The following is a 10,082-nucleotide window of genomic DNA, read 5'->3' on the forward strand; positions in this document are numbered from 1 at the left end:
GTAGAGATGGGGTTTCACCACGTTGGCCAGGCTGGTCTCGAACTCCTAACCTCAGGTGATCTGCCTGCCTTGGCCTCCCAAAGTGCTGGGATTACAGGCATGAGCCACCGCACCCGGCTGGTTGGTTGTTTTGTTTTGTTTTGTTTTGTTTTGTTTAAGAGACAAAGTCTCGCTCTGATTCCCAGGCTGGAGTGCAGTGGCACAATCATAGCTCACTGCAGCCCCTACTTCCCAGGTTCAAGAACTCCTCCCACCTCAGCCTCCCAAGTAGTGGGACTACAGGCACGCACCACTACACCCAGCTAATTTTTTATGTTTTGTAGAGATGAGGGTCTTCCTATGTTGCCCAGGCTGGTCTTGAACTCCTGGGCTCTAGCAGCCCTCCCACCTCAGCCTCCCAAAGTGTTGGGATTACAGGCATGAGCCACTGTGCCCAGCCAGCCCAGATTGCTTTAGTTTTTATCTAATATCCTTTTTGTTTCCAGGATCCCACCCAACATACCATATCCCATTTAATCATCCTGTCTCCCTAAGCTCCTCTTGGTTGTGACAGTTTCTCAGACTCTGTTTTTGATAACCACGACAGTTTTGAGAAGTGTTTTCTCAGGTGTTTTGTAAAATGATCCTCAACTGCAATTTGTCTGTTTTTCTCATGCTTAAATCTGGGTGGCAGGTTTGAGGGAGAAAGACTGCAAAAGTCAAGTGCTATTCTCATCACATCATTTCAAAGGACCTGCCATCAACATGACTTGTCACTGTGGACATCGGCCCTGATGGCCTGGCTGAGGCTGTGTTGGTCAGTTTTCTCCACTGTGCAGATACTCTTTTCCACACTGTCCCCTCTGGAAGGAGGTCACTATGCACAGCTCACACACTTAAGGAATGGGGGGTTGGGGAGGAGGGAGAAAGCAGAAAAGAAAGAAATGAGGAATTATGCCCAACCTCTTTAAGGGCAAAGCAGCTACAAAAATTATTTGCAAGTTTTCTTCATATTTGTCTACTTTCATTCATTTATCTATTTACTCACTCTGTCACCCAGGCTGGAGTCCAGTGGCGCCATCTCAGCTCACTGCAACCTCCTCCTCCTGGGTTCAAGCGATTCTCCTGCCTCAGCTTCCCTAGTAGCTGGGACTACAGGCCCACACCACCATGCCCAGCTAATTTTTGTATTTTTAGTACAGACGGGGTTTCACCACACTGGCCAGGCTGGTCTTGAACTCCTGGGCTCAAGTGATCCACCTGCCTCGGCCTCCCAAAGTGCTGGGATTACAGGAGTGAGCCACTGCACCCAGCCTACTTTTCTTTATTTATTCTATCTTCTATGTATATCAGTATGGGCTCACGGATATTTACTTTGGATTAGAGTCCAGTACTATTTTGTGACTCAAGCTATTCCAGGTGTGGCCATTGGGAGTTCGTTCCACGGGCTCCTGTGACAGTTTCACAGACCCCTATCATTGTGGGTTCCATTGATCACATCTTGATTTTCTGGCACTACAAGATGCTCCAGGCTTTACAAAGAAAGGAAATTCTGACACATGCTACAACGTGGATGAACCTTGAAGACATCGTGCAAGGTGAAATAAGCCAGTCCCAAAAAGACAAATAATATATGGCTCCACTTATAGGAGGTGCTTAGAATAATTAAATTCACAGAGACAGAAAGTAGAAGGGTGGTTGCCAGGGGCTGGAGAGCAAGGCTTGGGGTATTCGTGTTTAATGAATACAGAGTTTCAGTTTTGCCAGATGAGAAGAGTTCTGGAGATGGAGGGTGGTGATGGTTATGCAACATGATGTATGTATTTAATACCACTGAATAGTACACTTAAAAATGGTTACGATGGGCCAGGCATGGTGGCTCATACCTGCAATCCCAACACTTTGAGACGCCAAGAGAGGAGGATCACTTGAGCCCAGGAGTTTGAGACCAGCCTGGGCAACATAGCAAGACCCCTGTCTCTACAGAATAATAAATAAGTTAACTGGGCATGGTGGCACACACCTGTAGTTCTAGGTGCTTGGGAGCCAAAGTGGGAGGATCACTGGAGCCCAAGAGTTTGAGGTCACAGTGAGCTATGATCACACTACTGCATGCTAGCCTGGGCAACAGAGCAAGATCCTGTCTCAAAAAAAAAAAAAAAAAGGTAAACATGAGTTCATACTAATGCCACCAAATCTCAACCATTACACATGGATTATTCTAGATTTTTCTTGTTGATCCACAACCTCCCACTCCAACAGTGAGAAACTGACTCCCATTACTTGCCAACCATTTCCTTAATTGTTTAATTCCATATGTCACTTTTCTATCTTACTTGTTTCCTGCTTTCTCCCCAAGATTATAAGCTGCTCAAAGGCAAGGCCTGGGCTTGGTTTTGTTCTTTCTGCCCCTACTCCTGCAACCTAATATCCAGCAGAATGTCTTTAAAACAATAGACTTAATATTTTATGAGTATCTACATGGGTAGACACTCTGCTCATCTCTAGGGGTGCAAAGGTGGGTAAGACATGGCGCTAGCTGCCTGGTGGATCCCAGTGCCAACAAATATTTATTGAACACTGAATGCAATGGAATGACAAGTCATGTACATCCCCCACAGAGAACTACAAGGAAGGAGAGGCAGACTGGAATGCCAGCGCTGTGCAAGCAGGGATGTGTGCTTGCTGTGGTCACTGATGTATCCCCAGCACGCAGAAGAGGGCCTGGCACATAATACATGCTTAATAAATGCTTGAGGAAGGCGAGTAGCAGGTCTCCACTTTTGCATCAGTGCCTTTCAGACCGCTTGCAGTTTTGTTCCTCAGACATAAACTCCCCTAAATGTCCCCATCTATGTGGAATCTGAACCACCCACGTCTGCAGGTGAATGAGCGCTGGGGCTACCACTGCCTGCACCCACCCTCCTAGATGCCTTTGCTTGTGCAGTTATTTTGACACCTGGTAAAGTATTACTCTACAAAGATGAATGGAACATGGAGACATAAAGGGCCAATTCCAGTGAGAGGATTAGACCTCATTAATCTAATACTGTTAGGGCAAAGTAGAAACATCTGGCCCACTCGCTCTGGGAAACTCTCAGGAAAATCCCTGAAACTGTCTGCCTTGCCACCCTGTGGCATGATTTTTCCCTGTTGCGGGGAAGGATGGCATGAAGAGTCCCTGATTGGCTTCGTGTCAGGTCCAGCAGGCATAGGCGCCCTTCAAGAAATTGATTCCACAGCTTTTACGCAGTATAGGAAGGTCTCCAGTTAATTGTCTCTCTTTGTTTAAGAAGTAGGCTTGCTGTTCCTTTGGCGTATGTTTCTATAAATAGGTTATGCTGCAACCAGCACATCTGTTTTTAAAAGGTTTTTAAAAAGTTGTAAATGGGCTGGGCAAGATGGCTCATGCTGGTAATCCCAGCACTTCGGGAGGCTAAGGCAGGAGCATCACTTGAACCCAGGAGTTTGAGACCAGCCTGGGCAACAAAGCAAGAGACTCCATCTCTACAACAAATTTGTAAAACCTAGCCTGGCATGGTGGCACATGCCTGTAATCCCAGCTGCTTAGGGGTCTGAGCTGGGAGGATCACTTGAGCCTGGGAGGTCCAGGCTGCAGTGAGCCATGTTCATACCACTGCACTCCAGCGCGGGTGACACAGCGAGACCCTGTCTCAATAACAACAACAACAAAGTTGTAAGTGAATGTCACTGTCATCCCTCATTTCTGCCCCAGTCTGAAACACTGAAAGAGCTCAGCCTTGCCCCTCTCAGGCCCCCTGCCCCCAGCATCAGCTCCCTCTACCCCACCCCCACCCAGGCATCACGCCCTGAGTCAGACACAGGTTTTCTGAAGGTCCCAGACATGACCCTGGGTTGTCCTTCCCCAGTCAGTGAGTCCTAGGCTGTAGGAGCCCAGACCTTGCCTGTGGAGGTGGGAGACCCCACTCTCCAGTGTAAAGCCCTGCCTGAGCTGTGAGTGACAGCTCTGAACCCAAACTCCCTCGGTACATCGCTTTTTAATTAAGTAAGATGAAAAGACAAGACATAATTAGAAAGCAAGCCTTTGGGGCACGGCAGTGGGAATCATAATATGTTATTCCAAAGGCAGAAAGAAACCATTTCTGTATGATCTGTTTAGAACGAATGTTACTCCTTCTCTCGTTTCTGTTTTCATTCAATTTGCAAACATTTATTCCATTCCTACTCCAAAGGCGCCTCTTCCTCCCCTTCCACACACTTGCACTGTGCCAGGCATTTTCCATACATCATTGCACTGAATCCTAGCAACCGTCTGTGGTCGTTACTGTTACTATCCCTGTAGCTTAGGCAACAAACGGCTAGCGGCAGAACCAGAACTCACACCCAGACCCGAGGAGTCGGAGGCCCGGGCTCTGCCACTACACACTGTGGTCCCCGGGGCCTAGGCTGGGCTGGGCACCAGGGGCTGCAGGTTTTTCTCTGGGGATGTTCTCACACTGGCCTTGGCCCCTAGAGGAGGGAGGAGAGAATGGATCCCTCTCATACATCAATTCAAGGACAACTGATTTTTCTCTAAGAGGAAGACACCCACACGAAAACCGGAAGGCAGCCTTGAGTGTCGTGTGATAAGTTTATCGGCGCCATCTCGCCAGCCACCCCCTCCCCAGGGTCTCGATCAATGGGACACAGTGCGCCTCCAGTCTGAGAGGCTTCCTTGGGTGGGTGGTGGGACTGCAAGGTGGCCCTTTGGCAGAGTCTACAAGAGCTAAATTAGGTCGCCAAGTGGCCCATTACCCACATAATCTAGCCCTACCTTCCAGAACAACTGAGAAATGCCTCGGTGGGCAGAGCCTCAAGTCCACCAGATAACAGGCCCCAACTTGACCTCTTGTCATCAGAAATCACTGCCAAGTTTCCAAGCCAGGGAAAGAGCAACATTCGTGAGGCCTGTTCCACGCACCCACCTATGATCCTCTCGCTGGAGGCAGAGGTGAACCCCAGCATATGCCTGCGAAGTACAGGAACGTTCCCCTGCTTTGGAGAGGAGGAAACTGATGCTCACAGGGCTTCAGCCATAAGCCCACAGGTCACACGGCCAGTGCCAGAGCTGAGACACGAGTCCCGCCTCTTGAGCTCAAAGTTTAGGTCTCAGACTGGCAGCCTGGGGACCCAATTTAACCTACGGATGTGCTTTTTGAGGCCAGCTCAGTGTTTTAGAATTTCCTTTGGAATGAATTGCGAACATTTGAAACTCAGGAGACTTCATATAGAACTCCAGATTTTTGATTTCTTCTGAAAAATTGGAAATTCTGGTCACTCTGGACCTGAAATCTTAACAGTAAGCTATAATCAGCTGGACTGGAGCCAGGAGAGGCTGCCCTCCCAGATGGGTTTGGGATCCTGTTGGTACTGGGTTTGTCACCCCTGCCCCACTGCTCATGGCCTCTCCCTCCCCAAAAGCCAGCTCAGGGATACTTAGCCCTTGAGGAGGCAGAGCCCGGCTGGTATCCTGGCCAACTATGCTGGGGGAGACCTTGAATGCCCAGCTCTCCCCCTGGCAAAGACCACACTGCACAGCCCATTGGAGTGGGTTGGGGGTGCTGCACAGTGTCCTCCCAGGCATCTGGAGTGCCAGGGCCTGCAGGTGTGGCCTGTCCCTGGTTGGCCTGTAACTCACCTGGCACTGCCCACTGCACCCTACAAGGCCTACACAAGGTCTCGCTGTGTCACCCAGGCTGGAGTGCAAGTGGCGTGATCTCGGCTCACCGCAACCTCCGCCTCCCAGGTTCAAGCGATTCTCCTGCCTCAGCCTCCCGAGTAGCTGGGATTACAGGCATGCGCCACCACGCCCGGCTAGAGATGGGCTTTCTCCATATTGGTCAGGCTGGTCTCGTATTCCCTACCTCAGGTGATCCGCCCGTTTCGGCCTCCCAAAGTACTGGGATTACAGGCATGAGCCACCACGCCCGGCCGAGATGAGCTTTTCATAGACGAGGACGGAGGGTGTGAAAGGCCAACGCGCTGGCCCGATCCTGCCCCAAGCTTGGCACCGGGTGAGCCTGGCTGAGCACAGCGCTGCTTCCAGCTCCTCTGTGCCTGGCCTTCCCTGAGGCTTCTGTGGGGTCTGGGAAGTTTGTGGGCTTGGAATGGGCCAGAATTGGCCTCTAGGGACGTTGCTGCATATCTGTAAATGGACAGATTGGTCTGTACAAACCTTTGTCTGTTCATCACAAACACTGCCATCAACCGATGCTGAGAAAAGCCCATTCGAAATCACCACTGACAACCCATGCAGGTGCACGAAATCCTGCTGTTAGCACCTCACCCCTTTGCGTTAAAAGGGGTTGTCTTCTCAGGGCTCATTTTTAAAGGCAGGCACTCCTGGGAAGTATCAGCCGTTAATACCCAAGTATGAATTGCTTTCCCAGACTTAAATTTTCAGAAAACTCAGAGATCACTTAGTCCAAACAGCACATTTTTTTTTCTAATTTATCCACAGTCAGGAGCAGAGCAGGAGACACAAGGAGCCTTTCCTGAGTCTGTGGTCTAGGGCAGTGGGTGGCAAACTCTTCTAGTAAATGGTCAGATAATAAATATGTCAGGATTCGCTGGCCACACAGTCTCTGTTGCAACAGCTCAATTCTGCTATTAACTCTCTTAAAAGCAGCCAGAGACAGCACAAAAAGGAATGAATGCGGCTGGGTTCCCATCAAACTACCCATGGATGCTAAGATTTGCATTTCATATAATTTGTATGTCTCACAAAATATTATTCTCTTTCCTTTTTTCCAACCATTTAAACATGTGAAAGCCACACTTGCCTCGTGGGCAGGACAAAACCAGGCATCGGGCCAGCTCTGGCTTGAGGGCCATAGTTAGCTTACCTCTGGTCTGGTGGAATGGTTTCAAGAAAGCTGCACTGCAGGCTCTCACACATTTCAAAGCTGTTTTCTAAAATGGTTTGCGTTAATTTGGACGAAGCAGGATGTGATTCATATATCATATCCAGTGTCATACTTTCAAAACTGACATTTTAAAACTTATGTCATCCTTTTAAATAAACCTAGTGGAATACAATGTTGATACCCACCATCATCCATTTTAAAAATATATGAGTACGCCTTTCTTGAGCAGCTAGTGCCATTACACCATCCCTTTTTCTCCTTGGATTCTTATTCCACCCTTTCCACATAATCTTTTTTTTCTTTTTCTTTCTTTTTTTTTTTTTTTTCTTTGAGACAGAGTTTCTCTCTTGTTGCCCAGGCTGGAGTGCAATGGCACAATCTCGGTTCACCACAACCTCCGCCTCCCGGGTTCAAGGGTTTCTCCTGCCTCAGCCTCCCGAGTAGCTAGGATTACAGGCATGCGCCACCACGCCCGGCTGATTTTGTATTATTAGTAGAGACAGGGTTTCTCCATGTTGGTCAGGCTGGTCTCGAGCTCCTGACCTCAGGTGATCCACCCACTTCAGCCTCCCAAAGTGCTGGGATTATAGGTGTGAGCCATCACGCCCGGCCTCACATATTCTTATCCTAATATGTTTTCATGCTTTGAAGTCCTACAGTAATCATCCTTTGATTCTTTTTTTTTTTTTTTTTTTTTTTTTTTTGAGACAGTCTTGCTCTGTCCACCAGGCTGGAGTGCAATGGCGCAATCTCAGCTCACTGCAAACTCTGCCTCCCAGGTTCACGCGATTCTCCTGCCTCAGCCTCCAGAGTAGCTGGGATTACAGGTGCGCACCACCACGTCTGGCTACTTTTTTTGTATTTTTTAGTAGAGACAGGGTTTCACCATGTTGGTCAGGCTGGTCTGGAACTCCTGACCTCAGGTGATCCGCCTGCCCCAGCCTTCCAAAGTGCTGGGATTACAGGCATGAGCCACCGCGCCCGATGCCCTTTGATTCTTTGAAACAAAATGTATATAAATTAAAATGCTAAAACTTTATCAATTCCTGTGATCATAAGGCTCTGACAACATTTTCCTCTAGATTATGTTGTCATTATGATTATTATTCACACATAAAGCAAAATAATATGGGTACTACAAATTTTGATGCTATTTATTATATCAATATAAAGGATGATTAGCCAGAGAAAGCTAAATGTTATTGGAAAGGTATCTGAATGGGTGTTTAGGTTTTTCCCTCTCACTTAGTTAACATACCCAGAGATGGATATTATTTGTTTCTAGAACAAGACAGGAATTAGCATCCTGTTTTCATTTTTATAGATATGACCACTGAGTCCATGGAGCTAGAAGGAATTTGTTAGAGTGAATTTTCCCAACTCTGTCCAAGTTGGAGGCCAAAAATGTCACAATGTAATCTAGAGTCAAATTATTTTTTACTTTTTAAAATGATGTTGAAGGCCAGGTGGGGTGGCTCACGTATGTAATCCAAGCACTTTGGAAGGCCGAGGCAGGTGGATTACCTGAGGTCAGGAGTTCGAGACCAGCCTGGCCAACATGGTGAAACACTGTCTCTACTAAAAATACAAAAATTAGCTGGGCGTGGTGATGCGTGCCTGTAATCCCAGCTACTTGGGAGGCTGAGGCAGAAGAATCGCTTGAACCCGGGAGGCGGAGGTTGCAGTGAGCCGAGATTGTGTCACTGCACTCCAGCCTGGGCAACAGACCAAGATTCTGTCTCAAAATAAATAATAAATAAAAATAATGAAAATAATAAAATGATGTTAAAGATAAATATTAAAGCCATCTGACCTGCAAAATTATTTATTACCTGTCTTGGTTCCAACGCCGACACCTCAAACTGTCCCTTTATTGGTGCCCAGAAGTTTTTTTACCCACTAGGATCCAGGATGGGTTAGGTCTGCATCATTTTAAGTCAAGCAGAACAGCAATTAAGAAAGGCAGCTGGGAAAGACAAACTGATGGGACGCATTGGTGAGGAGGAAGGAAGTCTAGGAGGAAGCTGACTTGGAAATCCACTCCCCTTAAGACTACCCATACCCTTTTCTGTCTGAAGATCACCAGCCTAGAACAGAGCTGAAGAAAGACAGATACTCTGTGTTGGAAATGGCAAAAGCTCTCTGCAAGAACAACTCCATCCGAACCCTGCCCTACGACACTCAACCAAGCTCTAGCAAAGCTTCTGGCAGCCTCAGGCCACACCCCTGGGACAACCCACCGCCGCTTTGCACTCCTGTGTGGAAAAGCTCAGGACTGCCAAAAGAATTCACCATTTGTTCCAGCCAACACGTGAGGATGGACATTTATTTAAAAACTTCCAGTTGTACATCCTTGCTCTCTCCATTTGGGTCCTATGTGTGCCTCCTACAGCCCAGAAGTGTCTTTCTCAAGACTTGAGAACCATTTCTTTGAAATGATATCATCAGCAAGGATAGGGCCTGTCCCAGCCTCTGAGGGAGGGCAGGAGCCTAACTTTGATAAAGGCCAGTTAATCTACACAGCTGGCCTCATCACGCTAATTTTTCACTTCTCTGATTGTTTGAGCCCCGGTTCGCTCCTCTCTACTCCCTCATTCTCCCTTAAAAACAGAGGGCACCGAGGGAACCCAGTCAGAGGGCACCCAAGACAGGTGCGGTGGCTCACACCTATAATCCTGGCACTTTGGGAGGCCAAGGTGGGAGGATCCCTTGAGCTCAGGAGTTCAAGACCAACCTGGCAACACAGGGAGACTTCCATCTCGACAATTTTTTTTTAATTAGCTAGGTGTGGTGGTGTGCACCTACGGTCCCAGCTACTTGGGAGGCTGAGGCAAGAGGACTGTTTAGCCCTAGGAGGTTGAGGCTGCAATGAGCTGTGATTGCACCACTGCACTCCAGCCTGGGTGAGAGAGCAAGACCCTGTCTCAAAAACCAGAAGGAAAAACAAATCACCCAGTTACCTCTGCACAAATCAAAGTTGAGCTCAGCTTACACTAGAGCCTCTTCCCTACTATAGAAGCTATCGCTGAATAGATCTGTGTTTACCACCTTTAACAAGGGCTGATTTTGTTTATCTTTGATCAGGTAATATCCTCTCCCTGGCAGATCGATGATCAATTACAGTGGGACCTTCAATCCAGATGGGGCTGGAGGATCCTTTCTCATGGTGATCGCTACACTGATCACAGAGGCCACCAGACCAAGAGGACACAGAGC

Source organism: Pan paniscus, chromosome 9 (genome assembly GCF_029289425.2).
Source record: "Pan paniscus chromosome 9, NHGRI_mPanPan1-v2.0_pri, whole genome shotgun sequence".
Lineage (NCBI taxonomy): Eukaryota > Metazoa > Chordata > Mammalia > Primates > Hominidae > Pan > Pan paniscus.